This window comes from Dipteris shenzhenensis, chromosome 5, assembly GCF_047967505.1.
Source record: "Dipteris shenzhenensis isolate YYH24624 ecotype China chromosome 5, Dip_SZ_1.0, whole genome shotgun sequence".
In the NCBI taxonomy this organism is placed as follows: domain Eukaryota; kingdom Viridiplantae; phylum Streptophyta; class Polypodiopsida; order Gleicheniales; family Dipteridaceae; genus Dipteris; species Dipteris shenzhenensis.
The window spans coordinates 49,778,050-49,795,311 of record NC_141600.1 but is presented as its reverse complement, the minus strand read 5'-3'; the positions used below and the strand labels follow the sequence as shown (position 1 = coordinate 49,795,311).

General features: G+C 41.7%; 1 pseudogene across 1 annotated transcript; it reads right to left on the bottom strand.

Annotated features, from left to right (window-relative positions):
* Window positions 1–13,311: 13,311 nt before the first annotated feature.
* On the bottom strand, window positions 13,312–16,605 carry LOC147902135 (putative pentatricopeptide repeat-containing protein At3g11460, mitochondrial pseudogene; annotated as a pseudogene). Its single transcript, XR_015541033.1, has 2 exons — window positions 13,595–16,605; window positions 13,312–13,494 (listed from the first exon to the last, which is right to left on the bottom strand). The product of XR_015541033.1 is annotated as a putative pentatricopeptide repeat-containing protein At3g11460, mitochondrial pseudogene (transcript).
* Between the last annotated feature and the right edge of the window lie 657 nt (window positions 16,606–17,262).

Below are 17,262 nucleotides of genomic sequence, written 5' to 3'. Positions count from 1 at the left end.
TACCGCAACCTTCTAGTTATGCCATTCAAGCATCCAAGTTTCTTCTCATGTTCAACTATAGATAGTCTAATTGTGTGGGCTTCGCAAGCTTGGCAGTTGGCTCAACAGTTTGAGGGTCATGAGACCTCACATCAGAGACCAGGGCAGGGTGTAAACCATGAATGAAACACGTCAAATTTCCCTTCTCAAAAATGTCATGCACCAAAAGGGAAAGTGTCTAGAATCATTACGAATAAAGCATAAAATTTGGCCAAGTAATTGCCAGCTGAGGTAAAGCATAAAATTCAGCTAAGTAATCATAAAAGGGAAAGTCTCTAGAGCTATGCTCATCAGCTGTCTACACCACCACCAAGTGTGAGAATAATCCTATAAATGTATGCTGGCAAATATAATGCACTCCTCAACATCATGTTTGGGATAGAAGAAAAAGTAGTCTTCTAGATTCGTGAGCCATTCTTCCAGCTCATTGGGAATGCGTGTGTCACCCTTGAATTCATACATACTGCGCTTATGCTTGACATCTTTCACTGCATAATTCTTTCTTTGGTTGCACCCAATTGTAGGGGCATCATCATGATTAATATTCACATCTACCTTCTCTATGGAAGGCAACCTCACAACATAAAAGTTGACCAAATACTGCTACAAGAAATACAGTGGGGTTACGAGTAGTAGCTTCATTGCCCTTTGAACATACCAACTTCACACAGGATAATAAAACTAAATACACCATACAAAGCCTAAACACAAGATCCTTTCCTTGTCACAAACTAGATTTTCTACAGTCAGAAACCATCATAAATACAACAATCCTATGCTTGCAAGAAACCCATGTTTACCCATCAAATGAAATAACCCTGCTGGGATTTAATAACATCGTAACATCAAAAGATTGGGTCTCAATGCATACTTCCACGAAAACATTGAACTCATACAATCAACAAACATGTACAACCAAGGTTGCGAATGTCTTCTCACAATCCTAAATATAAGAGGTAAGAAGCAAATAGTAGTAACAAATGTGGACAAGTCTCAATAAGCAAAAACAAAAAACCTCATTCAAGCATTGAAAGACCTTTACAACAAAATACCAGCTAACATGGAAACATACACCATAGGTGACTTCAACATTAATTACCACTCCAACTCTACAAATGTGTCAAACCTTTTGCAACTGATGAAGTCTAATAAAATGAACCAACTTGTGACAACATCCATAATAATCCATGGGTCCACTATTGACCACATATGGAGCAACGTCAACAACCAACATCAACCACCATGGAACATGTTTTATATATTGGTCAAATCATTCCCTCATATACACTTCACTATCCTGACCCTACCGAAAGGAAAAAATATATATGTGCACAACCAAAACACCATTTTTCCAAGCTACTACTAAAACTACATAAAAAATAGGACAGCCCTCCCTAAAGATTACTACAAATTCAACCTACTAACAAATGAATTTAAGAAAAACCCATCCATTTTTTCCTTTATTCTACATACCCAAGGTAGGCCACTTGAACTTTGTTCATCTTGTTGTTGTCAAAAATGCGCCACGCTGCCGTTGTGCAAAAAGCCCACTTCACCTCTATCACCTTCATTTGTTCGACCTTGCAAACTTGGCTTAGTTTATTTTATTATTCAGTTAGGTTGGTCTTACTTAGGTTAGGTTATTAGGTCTAATTTAGATTGGGTTAGGTTTAGTTTACCTAGGGTTATGTTAGTAGGGTTAACTTAACCAAGATTATGTTAAGTCCTAGTTTTTGTTGAGTTAAACTAACCAGGGGTGACTTAACTATCCTAATTGCCTTAGTTATCCTAGGTTAGTGTTCTTCTACATTCGAATTCCTATTTCCAGTGATAGTCACCATGGCACACAAGCATATACATTGTGTGAGGAATTGCTACATGACAGTTATGAGGCTATTCATCATGAGAATGTGCCTTCCACAATGGGTGCATCTACTAGTGGTACATGTGTCCCTACCACTGAACCTCTCTCTCTTACATCTTGGGATGTGTAGGCACAGTGCCTTGATGCACTCTCCTCCATGCTTCAAGGTACATTTCTTCAGCTAGGGCAATAGCTTGGTCAACATGGAGGGCAACAACTTGGTCAACATGGCGAATCACTCAACCAAGGTGTCACGAATGCATTATTAGACAAAGGCAAGTAGCCTATACCACAGCATGGGTATCAGTCAGATATCTAGGATGCATTCTTTGCCCCACGTGGTGGTTTTGTGGTGGAGGATGCTCGATGCACAACATGATTTCATCCCTTTAGTCTATTTTAGTTTGAGCAGCCTACTCTCGAATATGAGGATTATTGGGGCATTGAGGGCACATTCTTTTCCCCTTTGGCCCTTTTGTTGGACTTAAGGCCACTCTTTGGTATATAGCTCGCTACACCTTAGCACATGGAGCCATCTCTCTTGGGACGACCCACTAGTGTGCATTCAATGAGTGTTCCTATGAGCACCGTTGATCCTTTCACCAAACTATGGCAACATGCTTGGAGTGTCTTACGTTCACAGGGCAATCCACAGTAAGTCAATCATCATGTAAGTCTTTTGGTATGTAGTCCCTTGGGTTTCGTACTCGTGATAAACATGTGAAAACAAGGCCGTGTGTTCTTACATTTGAGGGGTCAAAGGCAAGGGAGCTCTTATGTTTGAGGTCATGTGTTCTTATGTTTGTGGGTCAAAAGAAAGTGAGTCCATGGTTAGGTCTTGAGAACGGTGTATGGTTCTCACTGATGTAGGAGGTTGCATAAGAAATTGTATTCTCCAAGCAGTGTTAAAGTGGTTGTTCCCTATCTGAAACTTGTATGTGATTTGTGTTATTGGTGTCCATGTGGGTGATGTTCACTATTGTATAAGCACTTGTTTTGAGCACGTGTTTTATAGCCAACCATTTTGTCATTAAACTCAATCCAAATTATAGGAGGTGTGTTATCAATGTTTACCGATTTAAACATCCCATTTGCACCATTAACAATGCCATTGTTGATGTCTAAATTGCTTGAGCAAATTTCAATGACCGTGTCTGGTTTTAATTGTAGATTGTAGTTCATTATGTAAACCAGCAATACATTTTGGGTCACCGAGATGTTTATTTTCTTGTTGCATTTCTTACGTTTGTGGTCAATTGTTGCTAGAATGTGTGGTTGTGTTTCTAGATTTTGGAATACATCATCATTGTGTTTGTCTTTAGCAACGTTTGTGTAGAAGAGATGTGGGATTTTGTGTTTATTCAGTATTGGACTGACATAAGAGTTGTTTAATGTGGAAATATCTTCGCTCGTCGTCTATGATCCAACATGAATCTTGCTTAGCAAGTCCAGGACTGGGGGCCGTTTTGTTAGCACATCAGTTTTTAATTCATAGTATTTTATGTGTGCTCTCCAACACGATCCTAGTATTGATGTTTCTTTTAATTGTTGGGAGAATATCCAATAATCTTTTATGGGACTCACCTGGCACAAGTCACTAAAAAAGAGGATGTCAACTTCGCCAAATGATTCATCATGGTTGTGCTATATTTCATGCATCTCCATATCAGCAATGACAAATGTGTTCATTCCAACCAATGAAATCTCATCAATAACTACTAGTTCAACACTTCTATAGAGATTTGTACGGGTCTATAGTTTTTTTGTAGAAAGTATTGTGTATGCACTTGTTAATAAGGGTACGTGGAGGGCTGCATGTATCGTGCTTCCCCCAATCCCCCCTACTTCTTTTCCTGTGTATGCTAATAGGAGAGCTCACGGTAGCTCAGCATCTGCACTTTCTTTGTGTGAGTATGATCCTTTTAATGCTTGAACAAGAAGCATGATTGTGAATGTTTTCTCGGAGCCCGCATTACCAAAGATGAAGTTTGTTTGGCGGAACATTTCGTGGTACATCATATTGGAGAGGATGTTATTTGCACATTGTTGTTTGCAAACTATTTGTTTTTTATTGTTCTTAAGCTTCATCTCTTTGCTGAAGTCAAATTTTTTAGTACTTGTATTTGTTATTGTTGTTGGTATTGATGTGGAACCTGTAATGGTCTTGTTATTCGATGACAATTCTGGGTTTACAAGAAGTTTGTTGAATAGCACTTCATTACATTTGATTATCTTTGTTTTCGTATTGTACATGTCATGCCAAGTTGGCAATGTGTTGTCTAAAGAGTGCTCCGCTGACTCAAATGGTAAGTAAAGCAAGCACAGTTCTATAAAGTGCTCCTCTGGTTTTGTATTTTTATTATAGTTTTTGAATAGGATTATTTGAAACCTTTTCTTTCTCATACTTTGCCGTTCTTTATAGTGAATTTGGTAGCAAAAGATGCCAAACAAGTTTCCTTTAAGTTTTGCCCATGCTTAAGGTATTTCGTAATAATGTCGTCAAAGAATATGTTTATGCTTGTTGGGTCCAATTTTTCATGTTTTGATTGTCTCTTTAGTAGGATTGTCTGTTCTTCTAAAGCACTAGTGCTTCTGTAACAAATTCCCTTGTTGTGTTACTGAGGGAAATGAAAGACAAGGTACACAGCTTGTTGTGTGCTTATATGTTGCATGTTAAGTATTGCATTTTTCACTTTTCGGATGTGCTCATTCGTGGGGACGTTGTTCTGGATACAGTAGGTGACTGCTGCTGCTTTTACTGCATGGTTTGTTTCTTTTCCGGTTTTAGTTATGTAATAGTATGAGGCTTCTCCATGAGAGTTTGTAACAAATTGGACGTCTATTTTTGCCCCCCACAGTTTCGAGATCGTAGCATTGAAATTGTTTGTATTTATGTCTTTTAGTTCTCTTTTTCCAGACAACATTGGTTGAGAGATGTTGTTGCGCAGAGCAAAAATGTATTCCTTTTTCGCCATGTTCATTTGGTTGAGGAATTTGTCGTAATCTAGAGTTGATGTTTCTTTTTGCAATAATGCAAGCAGCTGATATTTTCTTTAAGTTGTCCTTGTGTTGTTTTTTGTGAAAAGTATTGTCTAAAGGTAGTAGCACACGAGTTTGTCTGATTGGTGGATTCAAGAAGCCGAACTGACATTTTTAGTTTGTTTTGGCGCATGTATTTCAATGTTTCTGTGTTTGTATATCCCTCATATATATTAGTAATTTTGAACTATCTGTGTGCTTGTTATTGTCGCACTGTCCATAGGTTGGTGCATTCTCATCCCATAACAAGACATGATCATGTCGACTACCTCTATTCAAGAATTCTGTGACAAAGAAGAAATATTTTGTTGGTTCTAAGATAGTGTCATCTTGTCGTAGTAGTGTTTTCAAAACCTAGAACTTGTGGGCATACTATTGAGCTATTGTGACACAGTCCGACCTAATCATGTCTTGAATGATGACGGCAATGCCGCTATCGTCAGTGTTCTTTCTTCTTTGTGAAGACTTTGTAGGCATGATAGTAATGGCTCCCACCACTTCTCAGCAGCAGCAGCCAAGGTCACAAAGAAATTGGGAGGGCCCAACTATCTCACCATCGCAAAGATGTTTCGCTTAAGCTTCTGTTTATAGTTAGCAGATGTGCACAGGCATGCAAAGTCCATGTATCCTATTTTGGATTGCAAACAGTTGCTTGATGTTTGTATCCACCAAAGGTGTCTTTGCATGCAAAGTCATCCTTTTAATTTTCCTTTGTGCATTCAGACCCACTTGATGAGAACACTTGCCGAACCAAGACTTTCATCATTTTGATGAACAAATTCTCAATGCAGAATGCAAATCATTGGTCTTCATGTCTTAGTTCCCACTTGACGATGTCTTGGTAACTTCGTTTAGTTTTGTGTCATATTATCTTCTTTGTCCATAAAATAGGGTTGGGAACGCTAATTCTTCACAGTGCTTGTCATAAAAAAGGGAAAGAGGACTGAACCCTTCCGATGGAGCAACCACTATTGGTTTGTCATCAAAATCTACCACTTGTTCGGCTATATATATTCCGTGTACCAATGTGTCGATGCCCAGATTGTCGTCGTTTGCCAATGTCCATTCCACTGGAACAGTTTGTTGAGTCTCGTCAGAGTTTTGGAGGTTCTTAATATGTTGCATCCACATCGCGTTGATTTGGACATTGTTTTCCAAGTATAGAGGGCTACTTAGTAGCTCTTGCAAAGTACGCATTGTAATAGTAGGATGTACTAGCCCTTTGGCATAGTTGTGGTTATATTGTAGACATCGTTTTATTGCAACTACCACTATCACACTGTCATCAATAAAGTGCGGTTATGTGCCTTGTCAATGTCTGCGAACACATTTACAACATTGCCATGGAGCCCAAGCTGCCCTATGTCAGCTCCCTAATTTGTGCAAACAGTATTCTTATGGAGACCAATCGTTCCTCTATTTTATGCAAACATGACGTGTAACTTGTTTTTTTGGGAAGGCCCATATTTTGAGACAAGGATTTTGGTATTGCTCCTTTTTCAATCAGGCTATGACATAGAGAACACAAGTACTGCCGTTCCAAGGTTGTGCATTGCCCCCACAAGTTGTGGTGCTTCATAAACGTCTCATGCTCAGGCTTTGCAAGTTTCACATTTGATCTAAACACTAGGCAGGTGCAGCACCAACATTCAAAACTTGGTGTATCTTTACTTTTAGCGAGGTACAAGGCATGTGCTTTGTTGGTACATACTTATGTTTTTCCTCATGATCTTTTGGTATTACCCCTCTCTAGGATATGGCGTTCCATGGTGTTGCCTCTACTGATAGTACCATCTAGTTTTGTACTTGTAAACTGTTTTTGCAGAAATTGCTTGCCCACAATTTGTATATTTTGTTACAAATGTTTTGTGTGCTCTATTTTCCAAGGCAATGTTGCTTCTCGAAAGCAATGGCAATTGCCTTTGTAGGCTCGCTGGGCTTTGCTTTAATCATGTCTAGCAATGCTTGTTCATCTGTTGTCGTCCACATGTTGTCAGCACGTTTCTTTCCATTTGGAACCAACAGGGTGATTGTCATTGGCAAAGTTGATTCATTCAATGGTATAACGAGTGCTTGTTCCCTCTCTTTTTTTGCCCAATTTTCATGTCATTAGGCCTCATAGTCATATGTTGGATAAAAAGCCAAAAGCATGTAGTGTTGTAGGGCCATTTCCTGATAAAGTCAATGTTAACTTCCACATTGTATGGGTTGATATCGGGCACTGCCTCCAAGCCTTTTTTTGAAATTGCTTTATCTTGTACCTTTGTCTTAATTGTAAAAAAAGTTTTGTGGAATGCTTACGGTGTCATTGATAGTACTTACACAATAAAGTAAGGCAATCGATGAGACTTACCAATACCACACATTGTTTGCGCATATTAACAAACAGTCGACACAATGTCTAGAATTTGAGTGATTACATTGCTACCCAAAATTGTAAGGACTTCAAGAGTGACTCTACAGTGTCAGTTGACAAGGACCAATAACCAGAGCAAGCGGTTTTAAACATGTTTGCTATTCGCATGAATTTAAAAAGTCCAACAATCTGCTTGTTTTATTTATAGTGGGAACTTTTTTTTGGGACACCAAAAAATTTATTAATGAAGTGGTTACAAAGCCAAAACTATGTACAATCAATGAACAAAGAAAGGTCTATGTACAATGAAAGCAGGTGCAACCACAAAGTCAAACACTTGCTGCAAATGCAATCACAAAACTAGCACTATTTATAGTGAACTCTCCTAATGGTCTTTTTTTAAAGAACATGTTCCTAGTGGCAATGATACTGAGACTGTGGAACTCTATGAAAGGGCAGTGGAGCTTCAACACATAATCTACATGATTACCACAAATTTGTATAGCTACTTGTGAACCATCATGGTTAACAACACGTCCTTTTAAAGATGGCACATGCAAGATGGTTTGTACACTGTCGCAGCTGTAACAAAATGGACATCTTGGGTCCCTGCTAATTCGGGGTCCTCCATGACCACCACACTATGACTACCACACTGGAACTCAACAAGTGAACTATTTAGGGTAATGAAGTGTAGCACCCCAACGACCTACTAAATAGTAAAATATGTTGTTAGCACATCTATTTTTCAATGGGAAACAACTTTGTCTACACTATTGTACCTTCTTTCCATGGCCTCGCCAAGACACTTGGCTTGTGAAAGTCTCATGTAATGACGTACGAAGGTTGCCCTGTGGGACTACCGCCAGAATGGTAAAATCAAAAACTCCTAGTGCATGTCAAGCACGCATAAAGGATATGTTCTTAGCAACATACATGACAATGCCTTCATCTACAAACTCTTGTACTAGCCGAGCCAGTGTGTGTCTCCTCTCCACCATAAATGTTAACTGATTCACGATAGTGCACACTTAGTGAATGAAAAGTCTCTTAAGAACACTCATGAATCTATTCTTCGGTTTTTAACGACCTTACCGTGGCACGATCTTTCGAGTTTAGCCCATCCACAACAATTATCTAATTAGATGGTGGGTCGTCAAGGTCTATTGTGACAGCAACAAAGGCTATAATGTCCATCAATGCTACAAAAGAAGCTCTTGTTGTTTCCATTTGATTCGCTACCTATGGTGCGTACACTCGTATTGGTTTTTTTGGGACAAAAGAAATAAGACCATCAGATGGCTCACCCTTGATGATTGTTGGTGTCACATCAACTCATAGTGACACAAAGGAAGTACCGCCCTCTCCTGCAACTCTTTTTGTAATGGTTGGGCCTTCTATCCTACAGAATCCATCAACTACAAGACATCTTTCAATGGTGAAACATATGTGTGTGGGACATGGAGAGTGATTGTTTCACAAGATTTTGCATCAGTTAAGTCAACTCGCATGAAAATGGGATAAGCAACGTCTCTAGCTTTGAAAGTGCCATATTTTGCCAAAACTTTACTTTTCCAAGTTCAAAGACGATATGGCACATACTTCGACATTGCATCTACGGATAAAACAGGGAGATTGTATGGGTGTACTAAACTTGCTTTACCATCTCGTGATCCATCATTTACATTATTTGTTTCGTGTTTTTGTTGACCCTATGCGGTAAACTTGAGCTCGCTGAAATATCGAATTGACAATGTGATAAGTAAACGCCACTTTACTTGAGAATGGCATGCTTTTTCCCCTCTTAACACTAACTTCGTTACTAACTAGCAATGGTGAGTGCTAACCTTAAATACCTCATCGTAAGAAAAAAAGAGTTATTTCGCTCTTTTGTATCCTACAGCTTGAGCTCGCTGAAATATCGAATTGACAATGTGATAACGCCACTTAAGTTGAGAATGGCATGCTTTTTCCCCTCTCGACACTAACTTCGTTACTAACTAGCAATGGTGAGTGCTAACCTTAAATACCTCATCGTAAGAAAAAAAGAGTTATTTCGCTCTTTTGTATATTACAGTACTGTGCAAGAGAAAATCTCAAGTTCGTTCTTTGTTCTGGTTCAAGACGACATAATATAATTAACCTTCTTTTCTTATACACATGCCATACGGCAGCAAGTCCTCTTTTTTGGCTCACGTAATGTTCATAACGAAATTACTCAATAAGTTTGTATAAAAACTATTTTTCATTAAAACATTCTTTGAAATGCGAACTCGAACCCTTTTGTTTGATAAGCCTTCTTTTCTCATACACATGCCATACGGCAGCAAGGTCCTCTCTTTTTTTCCCACATGAGGTTTATTACGAAATTACTCAGTGCGTTTGTATGAAAGCTATTTTTTAATTAAAACGTCCTGCCATGCAAACAAGAAAAAAACAAGCTGCAAAGATTATAAACGTTTGGACCTCTTCCACCTTGCTGTCTGCATACCAGCCTAGGTGGGCAGCCCTCTGAGTGAGCTAAGTCTGCAGGTCTCCAGCCAGGTTCACCTCAAGGATGAGGCCCCAACTGTTGCTGCTGATGCTGCTCCTTGCTGCTCTTCAAAGGCTGCTCCAAGTGAAAATGAATGAGGGCTGGAGGCCCTCCTTTTATAGGCCCTTCAAGGGCTGCAAAAAAACCGACCAGCATGCACATCCTGGCTGACCAGACTGGCCGACCAGTCTGTTGCTGGTCCAGCCCTATAAGGGATCCAAAACTGGGGCTGACTGCCCCATTTCTTCATGCAGGTTCCAGCCTTGGTTTGGCCTTCAACCAGGCCTGGCTGGCTGGCTGTATCCAGCCCAACCAGCCTGTCTAGTCAGGCCTTCGCCTCTGCTGTCCACCTGCCATCTCTGCTGCACCACTTGCAAGCTCTGTTGCAGGTCATATGCCTGCCCACAAGCAATGGCACGTGGCTCGCCTTTCTCCTGGGTATTCTACGCCATTTGGTGCTGCTTCAAATAAGCCTCTGACAGGCCAGATCCAAGCTAGACCTCCGTAGCCAACTTTCCATCTATTTGTTGCAGCCACCATGGCTCCTCCAGGTTCTTTCTTTCTCTGATTTCTGCCCCCATGGCAGCCATCTTGCTGCCCATGTGGCCATCCCTTAGGACCCAGGTTCACCCCCCCCATGCTCTCCTCATATGGGGGCTTACAGATGGGGAGGTGACCTTTCCAACAGGATCATTATGAGGGATCCTTGGCATGAACTCAGCTTATGAGCCTATGGCCTGCTAGAAGAAAGAGGAGAAAGCAAAATGCAACATTGAAATACATCGCTAAAAACAAATGATTTCCTACATACTAGGACCTATTAAGGGTGAATTCAGCTGGCTGTTGGACAGTAGCATGTGCTCCTTAGTGTAGATCCCACTTTCTAATGTATAAAAAATATAACAGGCTCCTTAAGGCATCCTCTTAACTTGTGGAGCATCTTAGGCTCCATGCTTTCAATGGGAAAGGTAAGTGCCAAACTTGTTCCCCATCCAAATCTGGTAAAAAGTCATGAAAGCAATGTCCTCCTAAGATGGCAATGAGCAACTTTTACTGTCGGAGTGTTGGCAATTTAATGAGAACCACTCTTCACATATACACAGATAGTGTTGGAAAGGTCACCTCCCCATCTGTAAGCCCCCATATGAGGAGAGCATGGGGGAGGGAGACCTAGGGCATGTGCCCAAAAGACTCATGGTGGAGAGGGGGCTGCCACATGGGCAACACCTCACAGGCACTCCAATGCAACTCAAAACACTACAAACACAAGGGAGAAGAAGAGGTTTCATATGTACAAGAGGGAGCAGAAGCTCCAAGACTACGCATAGAGAGAGAACGAACTAGAGAGAGATTGACTCAAGAGTCTACATAAGAGAATATCTACAAGAGGGAGAGAAGGCTCATGAAAGAGCCTTGAGGAGACTAGAGCTACAGCAGCATGAGGCCTAATGGTGGAAGAGATTAATGAACAAGGGAGAGGAGGGCTCCTTTTATAGAGATTTTGTCACCCTCCTTCACCCATTTACAATTACTGCCTGTAGATTCTTTTTCCCATCAATCACATAAGCCCGTATGTCACCATCCATGTCCTTTTTGGCTACTCTTGCCATGTGTCCCATCAAAAGATGCTCAAGACTCTTAAAATATTAAGAAAGTCAAGAGTCTCCCCACATGGAGCCCATAGGGACCCTCTCTTTTCCACATGTCCACATCATCCTTATTCAACATAGGAATTCTAGAAGGATTCCTCTTGACTTCACACTCCTCCACATGCCTTCCACACGCTTGACATGTGATTGCTCTTATATTATTGGAACACATGGACATGAGCCCACCTCTTTATATGACTCACTCTTCCTATTTTCTAAAAACCCCATAATATCCTATACACAAATAACTCTCACCCCATACCAAGGTATTTATAATTCATACCCATGGTATTTACAATGATTTATTCTACTCATCGTCTCAATCCCATACGATATCTTAGAAAATAGAAATAAGTGAGAGCCGCTAGGCTATCAAACATAGAAGAAAACAATACCAATGCCAAATAAAAATATCAATTTTTTACATCACATTTTTTCCCCCCCAGCAGATTCTCTCTAATGACAGAGAGGGTCTGCTGGCCCTCAAGGTAGTCGAGCATAGAAGAATTTAAGGCGATACTCATTGGTGCGTCCGGGGATCACCATGCCATCAACATCCTTAAGCCTTGACTAAAGACTTGACTAGAACCTACGACTAACTGCTCAAGCTAACTAGCATTGTTGCAGTCTTACAAAAAAGAACCATAGGATCCACAAAAGGAAGGAGAAAGGAGATCGCCATCTCCTGATATACTAACTGATCAGAGCACCGCTATGCACCGAATCGTCCAGAGTCACCAGCACGTCGTGTTTCTGCCAGGTACCCTCACATGCACGAGTTAGCAAATCACCTAAGCCCTATTTGCATGGACCAATGAGAAACTGTCAACCAACAACGAGATACGAATCACCAAAAGCCACGTACTCTTTTGTATTCTCCCATGAGGGCGTATCCAACACCGAGAATGGACGGCCTGTGCTCTCAATATGCACGAATCCCTTTCTATCAATCGAAGCAGGTGTGAGCCACATCTAAAACACCATCCCCACTTGATGAGTTGCTTGGGCCTGCCTCGAAGGGAGGGTCCAACTTCTGGTCCATAGAAGTGCTCAATAAGTAAAAATTCTCGTTTTGTGTAAGGATCCTGATTATTGTCCTAGGGACTGGTAGGAGAGAGTAGGACAAAGCTTGACTTGCTTCTTCTACTGAAATCCTTTCCGGTATATCGTCCGCATTCATCACATGAATATATTGTGGAGCTTCTCTATGAGCTTGCCTCTACTGGCAATATAAGAAAGACACACATGCTCACTAACTAATGCAGTATGCTGAGGTGTAGCTTGAAACTTGAAACAGAGCACCCATCATAGAGACACAAGTAAAATGTGTCTGTCTGATAATACCAATATTACATCATGAAGACACCAAGGCTCCACAGGCTCCAAGCTAAGAGAAGCCGCTCAAATGTTACAATGGCCTGCTCATATGGTTACTCTTTCACTGTCCTTACGAGAGACTGAAGGATCAAGTGGAGAATGAGCAAGGTAATGTATTATGCCATGTATCACTGATGTTATATGCCTAATCCAATAGCAATGAAAACATTGATTCCAGCTCATTGTGTGGTTTTGACAATTCCTTTCCAGATTTGTCAATCTTACAACTCCCATTGCACTGGCTTGTCCCCAATTCCACATACGTGATTCTATAGTCTTCACAGATGTGATTCATCATTCGTCATTCTATAGTCTTTTAGTTTACTTTTTAGATCATTTCCATTATTATGTACATTTGCCTGTTATCTTTTCCTAGGTGTGAGCAGAGCCGAGGGCTCCACTGTATGCACCAAAGAACACGGAACCAATAGAAGTACTAAAAGCGGCAAGCAAATTTTCATTCAAACTGACTACGATGATTCAAACAAATTACAAACAGTGTAATCTCTCTCCTCTACAGGGGCATTATTGCTCATGAGATTGCAGGGGATGTTCACCTTACAGATACTCGGGCACATGAGGCAATACCATCAAGTCCACCTGCCTCAAGTTCAGTCTATTGGAGGATAAAGAGTACCTGTAGCAATGCCCCTATGTTAACAAGAGCTGTTTTTAGCAACACATTGACATCTTCTTGATCCCCACTTGTTTTCACCCTCCTCTTTAGTACAACTCACCTATTTCGAGCAAGAAAAGTGGGACACTGGCTGCTATAGATGCATAGACGTCACCAATGGTCCCCACAAATGCATTTTCCTTCCTTGAAGACATGAAAGCGGTTTGCATCTCTGATAAGAATAGTTCGCTGCTCTATCTTTGATATGAGGGCAGTCGTAACATGACAGTCGTCACAAACCTGGAGATTTTTGACGACATGAATGGGTGTCCCCTTGGGTGTATTGATTAGGGCACACGCAATAGCCAGCTTCTCGCTGTGCCCACATAACCCATCTTTATTTGTGTCATCAGCTCTCTCCCTTGACAAAGGAAGCCAATCTGAGGTATACCCTCCCTCCCTCATTTTGATGAAAAGATCTGCTAGCTTTGCATGTATATCTTTGCTTTGAGAATGCCTTGTATCCCCCAACACAAATTTATGCACAATTCCTCCAGCATCAGTCCACCAACTCTGACCTGTCTTCTTCCATGCTTGTTCTTTCACTCTCCTTGCCTCAATCTCCATCTCCTCCTCCTGCATGTGAGCATCTCCATAGATGTTAGACATCAAGACATAAGCTGTAGGATCTTTTTCATCCAATTGCACTGCATGTTCAAAGGCCTCTCTTCCAAGCTTCACATTACCCCACCTTCGACAAGCACCCAACAAAGTATGCCACACAACAAGATCAGGATGAAAAGGCATCTTCTTTACCATTGCTACTGCTGTTTCCAATTGACCTGCACGGCCAAGGAGACCAACGATGCAAGTGTAGTGCTCAAGAGTTGGATTGATGCCATGATCTTTGCTCATGGCCTCAAGGTACTTCTGGCCCTTATCCACTAGACCTGCGTGATGGCATACAGTAAGAACACTAAGGAAGGTGACCCTGCCTGGCTTTACACCGTCTGATATCATTCTCTCAAGCATTTGGAAAACCATTTCACTCTCTCCTAGCTGGGCATACCCTGTGATTAGTGCATTCCACAAGACTATATCTCGAACTGGAAGCCTGTCAAATACTGCCTGTGCTTTGCCAAGCAAGCCACATTTTGCATACATGTCAATCACAGTGCTGCCTAAAAAAATATCTCTTTCCAACCCCTTTCTGGTAATCTCAGCATGTATTTCTAGGCCCTTGTCTACAGCTCCTATGCTGCCACAAGCTTTCAGGCTGCAAACAAATGCAACAGAATCTGGAGGAGCACCTTCCAGTTGCATCTGTTCAAAACACTTCAGTGCTTCCTCACCAAGCCCTTGTTCAGTATATCCTGCAATTAGAGCATTCCACGAAACTACATCTCGAACTGGTAGCCTGTCCAACACTGCCCGTGCTTTTGCAAATGAGCCGCATTTAGCATACATGTCGACCAATGTGTTGCCAACAAAAATATCTCTTTCAAACCCCTTTCTGGCAATCTCAGCGTGTATTTCTCTGCCCTTGTCTATGGCTCCTATGCTGCCACATGCTTTTAAGCTGAAAATAACTGTGATAGCATCCGGAGAGAGAGCCTCCAGTAGCATTTGTTCGAAACATTTTAGCGCTTCATCACCAAGCCCGTGTTCAGTATATCCTGCAATTAGCGCATTCCATGAGACCACATCTCGTACTGGAAGTTTGTCAAAAACTGCCCGTGCTTTTGCTAGGAGGCCGCATTTGGCATACATATCAACCAAAGTGTTGCCAACAAAAAGGTCCCTGTCCAAACCCTTTTCAGTAATATCAGCATGTATTTCACAGCCTTTGTCTATGGCTCCTATGCTGCCACACGCTTTCAAACTGCAAACAAACGTGATAGCATCTGGAGAGATACCCTCCAGTTGCATCAGTTCAAAACAGTTCAGTGACTCCTCACCAAGCCTGTGTTCAGCGTACCCTGCCATCAGCGCATTCCATGAGACAACATCTCGAACTGGCAGCCTGTCAAACACTGCCCGTGCTTTTACAAGCAAGCCACATTTGGCATACATATCGACCAAAGTGTTGCCAATATAGAGGTCTCCTTCCAGGCCCTTTCCAGCAACGTCTGCATGTATTTCTTGGCCTGTGTCAGCATCTTTCAGCCTGGCGCAAGCTTTCAATAGTGCCACGAATGTATACTTGCTAGGACCTACACAATCATCTTGCATTTTCTGGTAAAGGTTGAGCGCATGCCGTGATTCCCCGCATTCAATATAGCCCGTGATGAGAGAAGTCCAAGAATACACATTACGATCAACCAATCTGTTAAAAACTTTCTGAGCATCGCGCATGCTTCCACATTCCACCAACATCGGGACAAGGTAGTTCCCAAGAGACCTATGAGTTTCCAGCCCACTTTCACACATGTAGGCATGCAAGCGCTTGCCATGAGCTCGATTTCCCCCACCCCTACAATTGTGCAAGATGCATGTAAAGTTCTCGATCGAAGGCAGCTCGGGAATCCGTTCCAAAGACGTGACTGCCTGATCTAACCTCGGCCTCTTCCAGCTACGGTTCTCTCGCAGTTTTTCGGGTTTAGATACATGGACATGTACTCCAGACCTAAAGCTGGCCGTGCGGTTACTCGATGCTTTGACGAGATGCATTCCCTTTCTTCCAGGCTCCTTCTCGCATATGCCTTTAACCCAACGTCAAGTGTACCGCGATCGATCCATAGCGACTCCGTAGTAACTTTATGAGATGCAGTTAGAAGTCACAAAGTCTGTGCGAATCATTATTTGCAGACTCTTCGTCTTTCGGTTGCCGGACGACTCGTGGGGGTCCGTGAGGTACTTCTGCAAGAAGCGCTCTGTACTTGAGTCATTTCCAAAGCAAGAGCAAAGGAAATCCACTGCAAGTGAGGTCTGTCCAGCAGGACGAAAGGCAAGCCGTTGAATAAGCTCCGATAGTGCAACTGGCTGTGGAGGGAAGCCATAGGAGAGGTTCTTGATTGCCTGAGCACAAGAGTTGCCAACCTGTTGACGCGGAGAACTGTGAAAGGAAGAATCCGCACTACGTAAAAGCGCCTCGCAGCAACGCCAAGGCTGCATAGTTTCGTGATGCTCGCAGACTGCCGCAGTCATTTGGCCTCTTCTACAAAACCCAGACATCAATGCCAATCCAAAGCTATCGACTCGTAGTGTTCACCTCGCACCTTGCAGTGATTTAAATTTAATCTCTTCCCCCAAAACACACTTTCTCAATTTTGTATAATCTGCAAACTTTTAGACAATTTAGTTATATTTTAGCTACAAAATCGGCATATTCTCACAAAAACCTTCAAAATTTGAAACCTCGCGTTTTGTGATTTGTTGAGAAATATGTTTTCCGTCGAGCCCCTCACATGGCTAATCTCTTTTCTTTCAACTTTAATATAATGCGAGTACTCAACAAATGCAAAGGTGAGTATATGATGCTGCCACCAACAACTGTGCGGGTGTGTATGTGTTGGGGTAGCTCAAGATTCTATCTTGGTCACCGGGTATGGAAACTCCCAAAAAAACAAGGTGAATGATAATAAATCATTCATAAGGCCTGCCCAAAATCTAAAATACCTAAAAAGAACACGAATTGGATTTGTAGCGCAAAAAAGAGGGTGGAGAGATGATGAATTGAAAGTGAGGGGGAGAGAGAGAGACAGAGAGACAGAGAGAGGGGGGGGGAGGGGGGGATGGAGAGAGAGAGTGGCTAAAAATATGAAGGATTTGTAGACAAGAAAATATCAA